Raw genomic sequence first — 16372 nt, 5'->3', positions numbered from 1 at the left:
AGCATAATTTGACTACACACCTGAAAGAATCTCAGATATTTTATCTCCTACTACAGATCCTGGAAAAAAACCACCCATACCGCTTGTCATTCAAAGAAAATTTAAAATAATTTTGGGAAAGATATTAATTGAATTGCAATTAATCTCAATAGTTTTAATATTGCAAGAAGAAGCCTCATATACATCAGGGTCTTTCACCAGCCAGATGAAGGACAGCAACCAGTGTGTCGTTAGTCCCACAGTGTTAATTAACAGGCAGAGACTGAACTCACCCTGCACATCATGGGTTGGTTGCATGAATTTAGAATGTTGCATTTTTACCTTCATACAGATTCCATATGACCTGTACCTCCCCAAAGGACAAGCAATGGGCTCTGAGCCCTCTAGAATATTCCTATAGGAACAGAATATTTCTATTCAAGAGTTTTCCCTAATACACAGTTACATTCCAGTCACTTGGAAGGCTGGGGATTTCACTAGACTGAGATTTTGGCTGCCTTTGGACTATATATCAATATAACTATTATCTTGACTACAAGTCAGGAGCTTTCTAATACAATTCACTCCAGTTTATTGCTTGGGAAATCACCCCCCATGAACTCCCTGTGGGCACGAAGACACAGTTGGGTTGGGTTAACACAGCTGCCAGTTCCTGTGCACAGAACATTAGTGAAACCTGACCCAAAAGAGACTGCTGGGCAAACATTTCTGATTTGTTTTCTATTTCCTCTAAAACACAAAAGAACTCAAACACACACTGGTTACATTTTCTTAAAGTAGCTCCAATTTAAGCTTCCTCCCAGCCTCAAACCAATGTGTGAGATTTCTTCCAATAAGATCCAAATGAAGTTATCTGCTTGTAGGTGCTCTAGTAGCCAATAAAAGGAAGGAATTCATGTATGCAGTAGCCACACATCCCATCACCTCCCGACTGCCAAAATCCTCCTGGAAGCCCCAGAGCACCGAATATCATATCCCTGATGGCACTGACACAAAACTGGGTGCATGGCAAAACTAATTCATCCTGAAGGACGCAGCTTTTCAGGCGTGTCAGGGGAACCTCCTGGTATTAATAAAGAAATATCCAACCAAGAAGCACAACTTTAATCCCTGTCTACATTTCTTTTGTTCTTTAAAGATTAAACCCAGGGGAAATTATTTTCTTTTTCTCCTCATAGGGTATCTGGCCCCAGAATCCATAATATTTTCCTATCAGAAGTTACTCAGAGGTAGTAAGAAAATATATTGATTTTCACCAGGGAATATTTTTATAATTGAAGTGGTAACAATCTTTTTAATAAAAATGTCCGTCTTTTAAACTCATTTTAAGACATGCACTGTTTACAGACAAAACAGAAGGAATATCTAGTTTAAGTACCCAAAGATTACAATAATACATGACATAACATCCCCTCCTTAATCTTAGCTCCACCATCCTATGCACCTTCTTTATTTACATGCCTTTAATTAACATCACCAGCATTTTCCCACATGCTTCTGCCTCTCTAAGCACACGGGATGAATTCTTTTAACTTAATGAGCATGTATTTAATATTTTGGGTTTGCCTGGTTGTTCTGTGTGTCTGAGGCCTTATCTCCTGCCCACTGTCCAAACATTGCTCTGAATAGCGAATTTTTCATTTCCTTTAGGCTTTTCTCTGCTGTTTGTCACTATCTGAATGCTTCACAACATTAATTAAAGTGACAAGGTAAGGCAGCAGTATTATCTCCATTTTCCACATGAGGTACTGAGGCACAGAGAAGTCGGAGGCAGCAGCGAGCCATAAACTTCACAAAAATATTGTGGTTGAAATACAAACTACAAAAGCAAGCATGGCCTTTAAAGAAATGCATTTAATGAAGACCTGAACAAGAACCACAGGTTCTGGGTGAATGAGGTGCAGAGAGTAACAAGCCAGTCATTTCAGTCTGAAAACAAAAAATGGCATTTCCATTTCGCAAACATCTTTGAAAGTGGGAATTTACAGTGCCAGCATGAAAACTTTGAGACTTAAAAACTTGTACGCTTTTTTGGTTCCATTGCAGCTAAAAACAGCCAACTCTTGTTGGACATTCAATGCTGTGTTTAGCTACACAAATATGTTAATGGCATTGGAAATGAACCAGCCCAAAGGCAGCGTTAAGGGACCTAAACTCAAGGTTTCAAAACCCCAGTGCTGATAAGTTCAGATAACTAAGGGATCAATTTAGCATCTATGTTTCTGTACGTGCAAGCAACCGGCTCCATTTCAGAGCACTGATGATTTGAAGGGAACTCTACTCTTCACCTCATTGCTCAGCTTTTCATTATTTCTCATTACTGAAATGAAAAAGTCCAATTGAGTCTTCATAGCCCTGGGGCAATGGAAAGAATGGCAGACATACCTGACAGGTCTGTGTCGAATCCAAATGTTATTGGGAAAGGGCAATTTTATGCACAAATTGCAAATTTTCAGAATCTGGCATCTTAACCTGACATGGGCAAGAACTGCTTAGAAAATAACCTGTAGAACATAGTAAAAAAAAATCAAGCCAAATAGGGCTATTGAAGGAGTTTTCCTTTTTTTCAGCTATAAACAGACACCGAGTACTATTACAAACTGCCCAAGGCTGTTACCAAATACAACTCTTTTCCTCCAGCGAGTGCCCACTCACAAAAATATTAATTAAACAAATGAATCTAATAAAACCACTCAAACTAGAGGTAAATATAGGTGTCTGATTGTGTTTATGAAAGTAACACAGATTTGTGAACACTCCGGTAACTGTGATCTCCCCCGGACAAGCCAGAGTTACATGACTCCATCCAGGTACGTGCCTTGGTCTGTTCTTCTGAGAACACGGTGTCTTATAGACCTCCAAAGCCAGCATTTTCAAAAATAAAAGACAAAATATACAGGCAAAATCCTTAAAATTCTTGCAGAAATTGATGGCTTAAGGACTTAAATTGCCAAAGAAACGTCATAACAGTTTATCTGGAAATATTTTTACTGTGTTGTTCATAACCTTCTAATCAGTTCCAGAATCCTCCACCTCTTTCCCTCTCTACAAACTGCTACTAAAAAGTAGCAAGTTACTAATCACAAGAATATGCCTCACTAAATCCCTTAACAGCATGTCAAGTGCACAAATATTTTAACAGCTAATGTCAAATTCCATAGCAATACATATATATTTATTAATTTCAATCATTTCAGGCCAGGAAGGTATGAACAAGGGCACTGTCATTTAGGGCTGTAATTAATCATCCCGGACACTTCCTTGTCAGTGAACATAAATCAAGAAGCAAGTGTTTCTCCTATCTGAGCCATCCATAACCAGCATTAACACAGAGACAAAACCTAATGCTTGTCAGTAACTGGTATATATTTTATCTGCCTTTGACACCCAAGATGCAGGGCTGCTTCACACAAGTGTCCTCCACCTCTGAATTTATTTTCTGGACGTAGAGCACATCCTTTGAAAACATTAAGAGTATAACAACAAGGCTGAAGAAAGATGTTGCCAGACCAAAGGTACAGAGTTTCTAAAGTAAAATAAATTATATATTGAAACAAGCTATAACAAACACACGTTAAAAATAAGATGGGACAAACGCCCATTTGCAGGACAGTGTAAGGCAAATCCTAAATTGTAAAACAGTTATAAACCAGCCATTTAGTTCCATGTATGCCTTTGTTAAATATCCACGGGGTTGTTAAGAGAAACATGCCATACGAACAAACCTTAAAGCAGTGCTAAAAATAGAAAGAGAATATAAAACACTGAAGTTAATTTTCAAACAGAATTCTATGAATCCATAGAACACCCCATGGCCAGGATATTCCAGGTGCCAGTACAACTGGGCACATGGAGCTGGAAGCACACAAGGCAAAGTGTTTTTAAACTCGGTGTGTGGTCAAGTTTTTCCACCTCTGTGATTTCAAATTTCTGAGTCTTTGAAGGGCTGAGCTGAACACAGCCCAGTCTATGAACACAGCCATCAACACAGCCCAGTCTATAGACACAGCCCAGTCTATGAACACCGCCATGAACACAGCCCAGTCTATGAACACAGCTCATCACCTCAGCTTAAACACAGCTCAAGACTCCCAACGACAGCATTAATCCTTTGGCTTTTAAGTATTTGTGATCTCAGCACTCAATTTCTGCCAGTGACAACTCAACCTGTAACTTAGTTCTTAGGCTACATATTCTCGGGCTACAAATTTTATATCCATAATCAAACCAAAATCTACTGATTGCAACTTACCACAGGGGAGGGAAACATAAAAAAGTAAAATTTCTTCATTAATCACACAGTTCTATCAACAATATGTAGAGCAGAACAACGTACGTACAACTGTATTACTGTCTGTACTCTTAAGTGCCGAGGTGGAATTTTGCCCACAGGCAATAACTATAAACCCAGATCTGAGATAATCCATTTATAAAATGCTAAGCATAGAACACATACTTCCCACCTTTGATGGAGTATTCTTCTCCAAAGAACGATTTACATTTAAATTCATATTGTAAGGGAACAAGTACTCGAAAATCAGTGTCAAGGTTTTCTTCTTCACTGAATCATTTCTTTATTAGATTCAAGTGTTTTGTCTAAGCATTTCATACTCTTATTGCTTTCTGAAAATTACAAATATAGCTTTAATTATTCACGATACCCAACTGCTGGGAAGTGCCTCAAATTGCTTTTGTTAAGAAAATAAGAACAGGCTGTTTATGTTTAGCTGCTGGGACACAGAAAATAAAAGGAAAGCCGTTTCTGTTGATGCAGTAAGTACCAGACAGTTCTGGTAAAACCAACAAAAACATCCACATCATGCATCACCCTCCTGGACTTCTCCCTGCTCAGAGGGAACACGGTGCTGGAGATGACGACCCATCATCTGCCACTGGCCGGTCATGTTTCTCTTAACATCAACCCTAATAATGTATTTTAATTACAAACCCAGACACTTCAGACCCCTTACAGAGAATAACTACAACACTTCGGAACTTTCTGGCCAGCTAAATGAAACAAAGCTTCTTCAGCAATAAAGCAGGGTTTCCCACAAGGGAATACCTTCTAAATAAACTATCTAACTAAAGAGTTTGAAGCATGCCGATGACCTGGGTACATCTGGCAGCTGGCAAGAGGTGAGGACCCTGACCACAACTTGCTCAGGGAGGAGAAGCAAAGATGCTCCTCAGCATCTTTGCAAGTCAAGTCCTGACACACAAAAGACACCCCCGGAGCACTCGCGACCTTGGAGAGCTGCCACATAGTCCAAGTCACCAGGTTTCAAAGCGTCTTTGCCAGGGTAGGCAGGGTGCAGGTATTTGTTGTTTTTTTTCCTTTGATGGCTGCAAGGACAAAGGCTCAGCATTGCCCTGGGCTGTTACATACACACACTGAACAAATACATATTTTAAGTAGACTGTTCAGTGGTTTCCTAGCAATACTCTGGTTTGTTCTGGCAAAAGACACACTAAGAACAAAGTTAAGTGAGTAACTCCTTCGCAGTGCATGTAGAAAAATAATTATGTAAAAAGATTTCACACAGGAGCGACACGAAGTCCCTGATGGCTGCACTTGAAAATTGCTCAAGTTAACAAAGCGCTTTATACCACAACCCAAATTCCTTCTTTATCATCCCAAGTACCACAAGTGAAAAGGAACCCAAAACTGTTCGTCCTCACCCAGCTCAGCTGCAGCTCCAAGTGCTTTCAACACCAGATGTGTTAAGTTCTCCCAGACCAATCAGGCTCATTTTTAATTCAGAAAAATCTTCCTCAGCACCTGGGCTTTATACCCTATTATGCTTCTAAAAGAACTTAAAAATAAATAGTTTCAGTCAACTTGCTCTGCCAAGTGTGTGCTGGTATAATTCCATTCCAGCTGAAAGCATTACAGAGAAATTTGACTCATCATATCTCATTAGGTTTAAATGTGCTGCTAATTCGTGAAATATTTTGCCTGACCTGTTAAATCAACTGAATACTTTCATGCTTTCTTCTTTTTAGCATGATAACTAATTCAAAGTCATTCATTCCACTTCATTAAAATCAAAAGTTGATCTGAAAAACAATAGCTGTTAGAGCTTATATTGGCTCAAGCAGCCAAAAAACAGCACAAGGCAGAATGTCATTCATTTCTAAATGATCTTCTTCACAGCGAAGGTGGGAAGATGCTCAGCAGGACCAGAGGCTGGGAAAGAGACATCCCCCCCGCAGAGCAGCTTGAGAAGCTTCATCTACAGGATCATTATCGGTGAACGTACTACTCAGTTCAAACTTAGCACAGTTTAAAAGCAACCAGAATTAGTTACAATCACGTTTCCTTATTCAGTCACTGGCTTCAATTCACCACTTCCAGTCCAAAATCACAAGGTTATCTTCCCAAAACTTACAGTTCTCAAGAAAGAAAAGAAGTAATGATGACAGATTTCAAGGAAACTCGGTGAAATACTAAACATAGTTGTTTAAAATAAGCAGCATAAAGGTGAAAGGAATACAAAGACATTGTGTTTCGTTGGCACAAACACCAACTTCCTCCATAACCAAACCAAAAATATCTGGGGGAAGGACTTTTGTCTTTCCCTTATATTCACTCAAAAAGCTTTAATTCAGGAGACCTCTGCATTTTCAGCCTAGATTCCCACCTAACACATCTTTATCAAATTAAACCCTTGGTATGGAGACAACACTATCAAGAAGGAAGAAAAGTTTAGGACCTCTATGCTTTCTCTTCACTAAAGAGTGAGCTGTGACCATACAGATGCTGGCAGGGTGACAAAAGCTGTTAAAACTCAGGCTATAACAAAGCAAAAATTAAGGGTAGTTAGGTTAAATGTTGTTCTTCGATTTAGAGCAAATAAAATTTATCTCTGGTACTTGCGTAACTGGTGATGATGCAACCTCAGAGCCCTCAGCAATTACTTTTGGAAACTCACGAAGAATAGTCAAGGTCCTGGCTCACAGGGAAAGGGCAAACAAGGTCCTGTTTCCAAAAAGAGCCTCTGCTAGAGCAGAAGGGGTATATCAGCCTTCCCTGGAAACAGCTGGGAGCAATCGGCTAGCAAGCTAATGAGGAGATGCATAACAGCTGACATAGGTTTGTCAGGAGCAAATCACATCAAGACCATCTAGTTTCCTTCTGCAGCAAGGTAATAGGATCAGTGGACACAGCAGACTTGGCTATGATGAGGATTTTGACCCTGATCCATATGATATTGTCACAGGCCGGTGGTAAAAATCTCTATCTTTGGGACACTGAGCTGCTTGTATAACCCAATGGAAACATGAGGAGCAATTACGGACAGCTCAATGTCAAAACACGCACACGGATCGAGGGAAGCCCACGGGGGTTTGCCCAGTGTCCAGTGCTGCTCAAAACGTCCACTAATGATTTGGGTGATGGACTAGAGAGCGTGCTGATTAGATCTCTCACTGACAGTGAGCTCCGAGTGACGACAAATAGATGGGAAGACGAGCAGAATTCGAAATGACCTTGCCAAGCTTAAAAAGCTGCCTGGAGGGGGAAAAATGCCCAACTACCAAAAGGAAACAAATCAAAAACGCAAAATTGCACAGTACGGGGCTCATACGGGGCAGCACCCCTAAGCCTGCAGGAGCAAACCCCATGCATGTGCCGACTCCGAGAGCCCTGGGGCTGTTGTTCCAAAACCAGGGTTCTTTACCTGGTGTGCAGATAAATGAGCCCAGTTTAGCACACAGAGAAGAGATATTGTTTATTACAGAGTTGTGCGAGTCTGGATACTGGAATAAAGCTGGCATCCCAGCAAGAAAGGTAACAGGCAGTATATACAAAATCTTTACTCAGGAAAGTCCTAAAGAGCCAATGGGTTACACATCTGCATATTGCATTACACAATCCTTTTGGCATCTAATGAACAACGTTCAGCTAAAGGACACTTTATTCAACAATCTTGAGATATGTGTTAAAGCAAGACTCAACTAACTGTGCAGGCTTCAAAATGTCTACAGCTGCAAGGTCAGCAGCATCTGTAGTTCGTGATTAGATGTTTCGCATGTCACTCCTGTCTTCGTTATATGAGCCGACTGGCCAAAACTGGAAAGGATTTATGTGTCTTTAGGTTAGCAATTGCAGACAGGATTCGTTATTCTACGTGATGACAACACTGTCACCAGCAGCGCTCGTCTTTCTGACGCGCTTCTTTCCCGTGTGATGTACCAGAGGCCATGAATGAGCCTGAACAACTAAAGCGGTTGGTTACAATCCGTTTTACCTCCCAGGGCAGCCACTGTCATTAGCATTAATGCAATCTTGATTACCAAGCCCTGCCCCCGGGGATGCCTGCTGGCTCTCAACATTTCTGTCTCCTAATGCCATCCCAGGAAAAGTTTGCCTCAATAAACACTTACTATGACAGTTAAGAATAAGAAATCATACATCTCATCTCTCTCAGCCTCCCGCATGCATTGATTATAACCTAATGAATTTTATAAAAATCAAGCAATGTGGATAGAAATACCAACTAGGAAAATGCTCCGCAGTCGGGATAAATCATGCCTCCGATGTCCTCATTTGTTTGCAAAAAAGAAATTACGCCATTAGTTGGGTAGTTCAATCCTGATCAGTCAAAGCTTCAGTAACAAAACCTGAAACTTAAAGGCAATTAAATTCTCTACTTCTTAACAGTTATGCTGGTAAAACCGAGCTTAACCTTAGAAGAGAATTAAAAAGTGATGCTCTGTATTTTTTCCACAGATATTTGCCACATCATTTATCCAAAATGTAATCCCTATGTCACAAAGCTAAGAAATGGAATTGCCGTTTAATTAAAGCTACGTTAGGAACGGAAGACCTGCTTTCAAATTGAGGCTGGTGTACACGCTGGTAACTAAAATACATATCCCGAAGCAGGTGTACAGCCGGATCGTGGTTTGCTCGTAGACTTCTGTTGGCGACATAAAGCTTTTCATTTTCAGGTGGCATCACAATAAAAAGAGCAAAGCGTCGTTGCCTCAGGCCTTGCGAGAGCCCAGGGAAGGCGAACGCCTCAATCGCTGTTCCTTGGTGTATTTTGTCTATGAGCATCGCTGGGCCGCAGCGCAAGACCCGCACGTCGTCACCCGCAGCCTCTGCCAGGGGATGCTGCCCCAGAGAAGCACGCGACAACAGAAACCTGAGAATGAGTGGAAAAGAAGGAAGGTTTTCAAAGGATAAACAGTGATTTCTTAAGTGCTAGGAAAGGAGATGTTAGAAGGCGTGCTAACTAAGTATTTTACCTGGAAAAATATGAGAATAAATAATAAAATATTGATAGAGACCTGTTCAGAGTCAGGGAAGACATAATAACCTCCTCACATAAAATGTTTAAAACTGAATTAGTAAGCACAATAGCGAATGTATTTTACATTAAGAATGGAAAAAACCACAGGTTATTGAGGGCTGCATAACTAATCATACTTATGATATGTGATTTTCTAATGTTAGTTTACTAAATATTTTTGTTAGGAGCATTTGTGGTCCATCGGTCTGATTATTTCTAACACTGACAAGAGCCAACGGAGGATATTCTGAGGGGGAATACCACATTTTTCCCACTCTAGGTAGGCAAAGCCATCCCACGACCATGGCAGGATTTTCCTTCCCACTTACATCAGTGTGGGGAATTTTCATTAACATTTACTTGGACAATTGCACAGCAGAAACGTATTGGGAGCTTCCTCCAGTGCTTTTGCTGCAATCGTTCCCTGCTGTACTCATCACAACCGATTGTACATCACTTCCTCATGAGTAATAATAGCAATTCACTCCAGCCAGGCTTCCAAATTATACGGGAATCATGTTTATTACAAGTTTCTATTATTTGCATGCCTTTATTAGAGCAAGAATATCACTGATGGAGAACACTGTGTTCCTTTAAAATCCCGCTTTCTGAGCAGCAAACTTGGAAGGCAATCTCTGAAATATGTCATTTACAAAATTACTGTAATTGGAGTAACTGTTATATTGAGAGGTGTACAAGTTCAGCCGGTTCCCATATAATGCATTTCTGTTTTTAAAATGTTATCTTCTCTTGAATAACAGAGCATAGCTAATAACCTTTCTTTCACCAGCAATCCAAGCCAAGCAAGTGCCAGGGCCAAGGTGCAGAGCTTGTTGAACTCATCATTTTCTCATCTGACACGTAAACAGACGCAATAATTCAAATTAAATAAAAATTAGAGCAAACCTTTACGCAGTCAGCAACCTTCTCGGAGATGTGAAATATCATTAGCCTTGGAGTAAAATGTTATGTTATAAAAGACCAAATAGCTGCTCCAAATAGACAGAGATTTTCTGTGGTCAGGCGATACGAATTTATTTCTTAAGGAAGAAGTTCAGTGCTCTTTCCATTATGCTTCCAGGAAGCGTGAAGACCAAAGGTACCTCCATTTCTACCGTATTACTCTTAAATGGTTAAGATTTAACAAATGTTAGTATGTGTCAGTAAAGAAGTGGCCACCCTTACAATAAAAATTTACCAGGCACGTGACATAGACACATAACATTTTTCTTCAATTTTACTGGAAACTACAGTCATACCTTTAAAACATTTAGTGAATTGTCAGTGCTGTCTTAAAGATTGTTCAGAAACCTGTGCTGTTGTAAATGGCTTTTGTTCATTGACTTGCATAAAATAATTGGCACTATAATTTTATACCTGTCAAAAATCCAATATACAGCATTGACTAATTGCTATTTTGTGTGCTCAGAAAGGTATAAAATCAATTTAACCACTCTGGAAATCAAAAAATTCTTTTGTGAAGCTGCAGAACAATAAACATAATTATGTTTACTACCCCCAGTCTTCATTTTCAGTCTTTGGGTGGAGGTAGATTTGCTTACATCATATATAATCTTACAACAATTCTGAGATCAATCGTGTAAAGTGCTTAAGCCACTCTTACCTTGGCGAGAGCCCTCAGAACCTATTAGGTTCTACATGAGTTTATGGTTTGTGTGACTTCTGAAAAGGTGCAACCTCTCTGGATCTGCGGTGATTTGCATTTTCCTCTCCTGGTCTTCACACCTACGTCTAAATCACAGACCTTTAAATTACCTGCAAGCAATTTAGGATTTGTATGTGTGGGTCTGTGGCACGGTGCATACAAAGCTATTGAAAGACATGCAAAAAATACTGGAAAATACACCGTATTTCTCGTGCCTCGTATTAAACAGCCTCATTTGCTCTCATCAGTTGGCATGCACAGACCATGAAATAGTGTTATTTTCTTCTTCCTGTGCCTCCTGTTACCATGTGCTAATACTGCCCCTACTGAAACAAGCAACCAAACTTCTCTGAAAATGTTTTCCTTTAATACCACTTTTATCAGAACCTGGAAAAAAATGAATGAGGCTTGAAATGTTACCATCAAATTTCATGCCTGTGTAGTTCAAAAAACAATGTAGCTTTCCTAATTTTACAAGTTTGGGCAGAATGTTTTCTTCTGTGAAAATGACATTTCCAACACTCCTGATTGTGGGGTTTTTATTGGCAATCGAAGTGGATTCTTGTAGATGCAAGAAATAAAGGCAAAGAAAGAATAGTTACAAACCGAAATAAAAACGTTATTATCAACAGGTAAAAAGAGGAAAGATGCCATTCCCCGCAGAAAATGGTTGTGCTGAGCAACTGTGCAAGCACAGATTTCCACAGCCTGCAATGATAGTTCTGCAATAACAGAAACGAGCCAGGGCACTAACGATCTGAGCGCCGAGGAAAACAAATGTTGTGTACAGCCCTAAATAAGTTTAAGTTTCTGTTTCTGATAGATCAGTAATTTATCAGATGTCCAGCAGAATGTTAGGTCAGCATCAATCAGAAAAGGCAATAAAGCCAAGGGCCAGTGGCGCCGGCAGCGTCCCGGAGGAGGAGGAGGAGGAGGAGGATGCGGGAGGTGGATGAAGCTCAGCCCTGGGCACGGCTCAGCTCCTGAGCAGATTTTACCTGGAGCAGGGTTTCACTTCATACAATAAAAAACCGTTGTTGCTTTGCTTTCCAGCACTATGTATTTTTCAATATGTAGAAAGCATTTTACTGAAATGAGTCTGAATTGCAGGGGCATAAATGTATCTCAGTAATGGAGGCAAAATACAGTTGCTTTTGCACAGACGTAACATCCAGCTCCACCAGTGGTCCCACTTTCTAGGAGACGTTACCTGCTCCAGAGGCATCGGTCATTGCATAGAAACCTCCTTCTTCTACCCACACAAAGCAATCTCTTCCCTTTGTATTTGCTGCCTTAACACATTTGAGCAATTAATCCATAACATGACAAAGGCAGCATGAAAACAGACTTACAGCTTAGTTTTAATAAGCATTCAGACGTTTCCGCTGGGTTTGGCAGACCAGCCTTCTACTAAAACTTGGCTTCCCAGATTACATCCATGAAAATTAATGATCTGTCCCCAGACTTGCCCATGTTCTAATGAAGCTGTTAGTCAAGTACAAGTAAAGTCAGGTGGAAGAAGCTGCCTCTTCCCATTTGCAATAAAGCCTTTCTACCTATTTTGCTAACAAATTAAATTAGTTGAGAGTAAAAATTTAATTACCGTCATGCACCATCTTTGTATTTGTGATCAAAAAAGCGCATCTCACAGAATCTCTGTGAGCTTTGTAGTCCCTTGCTCTACTGAAATGGGAAAGAAGATAAACCTAGCTGAATATCGGAATAGATTTATAATTATTGTCTTCTCCGAGCAAAAAATTATTGGGGGAAAAAAGTTGTATTTCTTCTGTTTAAATAAAAAAGATTCTTTGAGCAGTGTGATAGCAGCACTGGCATTTAATGGCTCAGTCACAGCAATGCAATTATGTCTGGCTAATATGCTGTCCTTGAGCCAAAAAAAGGGGGACAATGATTTAATAACAGAGGTCACCTTTCTGCGGAGGCCCACACTCAAACAGAGCAATCCTCAAACAACGTCTTCTCATCCGTGCCTCCAAATCTGAGCTGGTTTTAGGATTTATCCTAAAATTTTTTCTCACTCACCAACTGTTTCTGTCCCTTATGAGACTTTCAGGAGAAAACTTCGGAAAACACACTCTTATTTGACCACAGAAATATAAATGCTAGAAACTTCACAATAGCTCTAGTACGATCACGTACAATAATAAAACGCCAGGTGACTGACACTCCAGTTGGCACTGGATCCACTCGCGTTGGATCAGAAAGTCAGAATAACCTAAATACACTCTATTTACTGTACTTTGAAATATATTCTACTTTCCTTGGTAATGAAGGGAGCATTTTGTGTTCTTTTGTACCATTTTCCTAGCGATATCACTTCAAAAAAAAAGTTCCAGCAATTCTAAAAAAATTCTTGTTCTATAATCCTGTGAAAATATTTTCCTTAAATCTGGTTTTCAGTCATATCTCTTAAATGGTTCCTGAAATCTCAGTCAAGACTTGTTTCCTGTGCTATGATGATATATATGTAGCATAAACACATCCATGCCTTGCAGACCTTGCAGTTTAAACGCATGTGATAAACTATTATTAACTTCCCTGCAATTGAAATCAACTGTGTTGGACTGGGATAGAGCTAATAACAGCATTTTTGCAGTTTGCAGACAGACAGCATGCACAAATCAGCTAATCATGTATCATTGCTCATGGGTGATAACACTTCTGCATGTGCATAAACATTGTAGCATGTTAAGCCTGATTCAAGGAGTTTTCTTACAAGTTTTAGGAATAAGTCTAAGGGCAATGCCAAGATAAATTAACTTGTTACCCAGGCTTAAAAGGGGCCTATGAGAAGGACAGGGACAGACTTTTTAGAAGGGCATGTTATGACAAGGCAAGGGGTGATGGTTTTAAACTAAAGGACGGAGATTCAGGCCAGACATGAGGAAGAAATTGTTGGCCCTGAGGGTGGTGAGAGCCTGGCCCAGGTTGGCCAGAGAGGTGGTGGATGAACCATCCCTGGAGACATCCCAGGCCAGGCTGGACGGGGCTCTGAGCAACCTGAGCTGCTGAAGATGTCCCTGCTCATGGCAGGGGGGGCACTGGGGAGCTGGGAAGGTCCCTTCAACCCAAACTGTGATTCTGTGATTTTATGCCCTTCCCCTGCAGAAAGGGACCAGGTCACTGTGGGGTTTTCACCCCCTCCCACTGCTCCTGAGGGGAAGGGGTTGTCCTGGGGACCTTCTCCCCACTGGGTGCCACCTTCATGTGGCACCCCTCAAGCCTTCATGGCCATGGTAACACCAGACCAAGTATAGTGATAAACTCTACCCATTCAGCTTGTTCTATTTTGATAATTAACTTCTCAACCTATAATATGGCAGCAAATCTTCATGGCCCAGACGCAGCTTTCGGGAAAAGCAGGGAAAATAAAAAGGATATTGCATTACAGGGCTGATAATTGATATCGAAGCTGCCAAGCTGCAAGACATCAATCAAGGCAGAGTTTGCGCAAGGAGGGTGTCCTGCAGCCCAGGAATGGAGGGAACGGTGGCCTGATGGGCAGCACGGGTACGCTCCATCTCATGGAAGCAAAAGATGCAGAACCCTGAGAGATTCCAACACATCCCGCTCCTGCAGCTTCCCAGCTCCCATTACAGACAAACTCCTCTTGAATTATTGGGCTATGGTCCACCGCACTCCAAATCTAAAGCCTTTCTCTCTACCTGACTACTCCTAGTCAGATCATACATCAAACAAATCTCCAGGGACAATCCAAACCCCAGCAGCCTCCAAGAGCCTTTTTTTTGTTTTTTCATCCATCTATAACAGCAAGACATTTCTGAAAGCTGGAAAAACAGTGATGCAGTTCTCTGCGCTTTTCCTCGCTCTGGTGTGATGGCTATCATTATGTTAACGACTTCTTTTTCTTTCCCCCACCCCAAACTGATATGTTTAGCATTCCTCAAATCCTCTCTGCAGGAGTAGGTGCTGTTTCAGATGGTAGAACTGAACTAACATACAAAGGAGAAAGCATTTGGTGCTTGCTTTTCTGAAACCTGTAGTTTTATTTCTTTGCTTTCTTCATAACATGTACCGAAAATTAAAAGTCTGGGCTGAGAGTTGTGGGTTTTTCACATCAATGGTAACCCAGACATCACCATCAATCTGTCTTGATAATTAAAATAAGTCGGAAATAGGGGCTCACGCCCCGTTAGGCCATTGGAAGTTAGATGCAAAAGAGTTTCTTTTTCCTTAAATCCTGGATCTTTTCAATACTTCGCTTAAAAAGTGCAAAGGGCCTTTTTGTTCCTATTCTCACATGTCTACTTACCTCTTGATAACTCCAAGCAGCACCTGATGCCTTCAATGGGCAGCTGGATGCACATCAGAGACCTGGCTCCAAAGCTTTTCCTCCGAGCTCTCTGGTGAGTCAAACACTAAGCTTTTGGGGACTAAAATTCAAAACGTGCTCTTTACTCATTGACTGCAGCCTGGACAACCCTGTTCCCATTTATGTCTGTGATAATCAGCTCATCTGGAGACTGGAGATCAAGGGCAGTTGAGTGCAGCAGAATAAACCGATATGCAAAGTCCTGCTCCATTCCCACCACCTGCTCTGGAGCTTTCCGTATGGTACGTGCTGTTCAGCCGTGTTCAGAATTACTAATTTCCCTATGGACCTTTTTCTATGGCACTGGTCATGATGCTATCTGAGTGTTTCATTTGCCAATACCGCATTTATTTGCACAAGCACTCTGTAATCTGGTAACGTTATTATCCCCACCAAAGCACAGAATAAAAGGTCAAAAATACTCTTAAACTGGGAGAGGATCCAGGTAAACCTGTTGCACAGACTCTCAGCATTGCAGTATTTTTCCTTAGAGCTAATAGTAAAAACTACAGAGAACAGTTAGGAATCAGCTTCCATTTCCCCACTTCCTTGGGGAAAAGAGCAGTCCAAACACATCTGTTTTCTAAAAGAACCTCTCCCACCTTGAACAAACACGAGTTAATCCCGACAGGGCAGCAAACGCCGGTGTTTGCACAGCAGCACAAGTGGAGCAGGAGGAAAAAAGGCATTTTTAATATTCTCCTCTACCTCCAGCAGCAAAAGCACAGCAGTATATTTTTCAAAACCGCTTCTTTGTGAATATGCATGAAACACATGTAGCCGTGCAGAACGAGCTCTTCTTCCAACGGGTAGCTCATTTCTCACACACAAAAGAAAAAAAAACAGGATTATTTTTTTTCAAATAAGCTCAGTGCATGCCATTATCTTTCAAATTCGGGCAGAGTATATTGCCAAATACTAAACTTGGAAATCTTTCCATCCATATGACCCTATCAAAGGTCATAGTTCCCACAAAGCCAAGCAGCAATCTGGTAAACTCAAAAGTCATTTAGGTCTAAAAGTTAGGCCTAAGTAACAGGATAAAATACACAACTT

General features: G+C 40.8%; 1 long non-coding RNA gene across 1 annotated transcript in view; it reads right to left on the bottom strand.

Moving 5' to 3' along the window:
- The window catches only part of LOC110363645 (uncharacterized), a 44401-nt gene extending 37294 nt beyond the window's left edge, over nucleotides 1-7107 (bottom strand). Inside the window, exon 1 of the long non-coding RNA XR_010474963.1 lies at nucleotides 6933-7107. This is a non-coding gene — a long non-coding RNA (uncharacterized LOC110363645). The remainder of the gene's footprint in view (nucleotides 1-6932) is intronic.
- Nucleotides 7108-16372: the final 9265 nt, after the last annotated feature.

Source organism: Columba livia, chromosome 10 (assembly GCF_036013475.1).
Source record: "Columba livia isolate bColLiv1 breed racing homer chromosome 10, bColLiv1.pat.W.v2, whole genome shotgun sequence".
Taxonomy (NCBI): domain Eukaryota; kingdom Metazoa; phylum Chordata; class Aves; order Columbiformes; family Columbidae; genus Columba; species Columba livia.
Note: the sequence above shows the minus strand (reverse complement) of the source record. Positions and strands in the feature narration are given on the sequence as shown.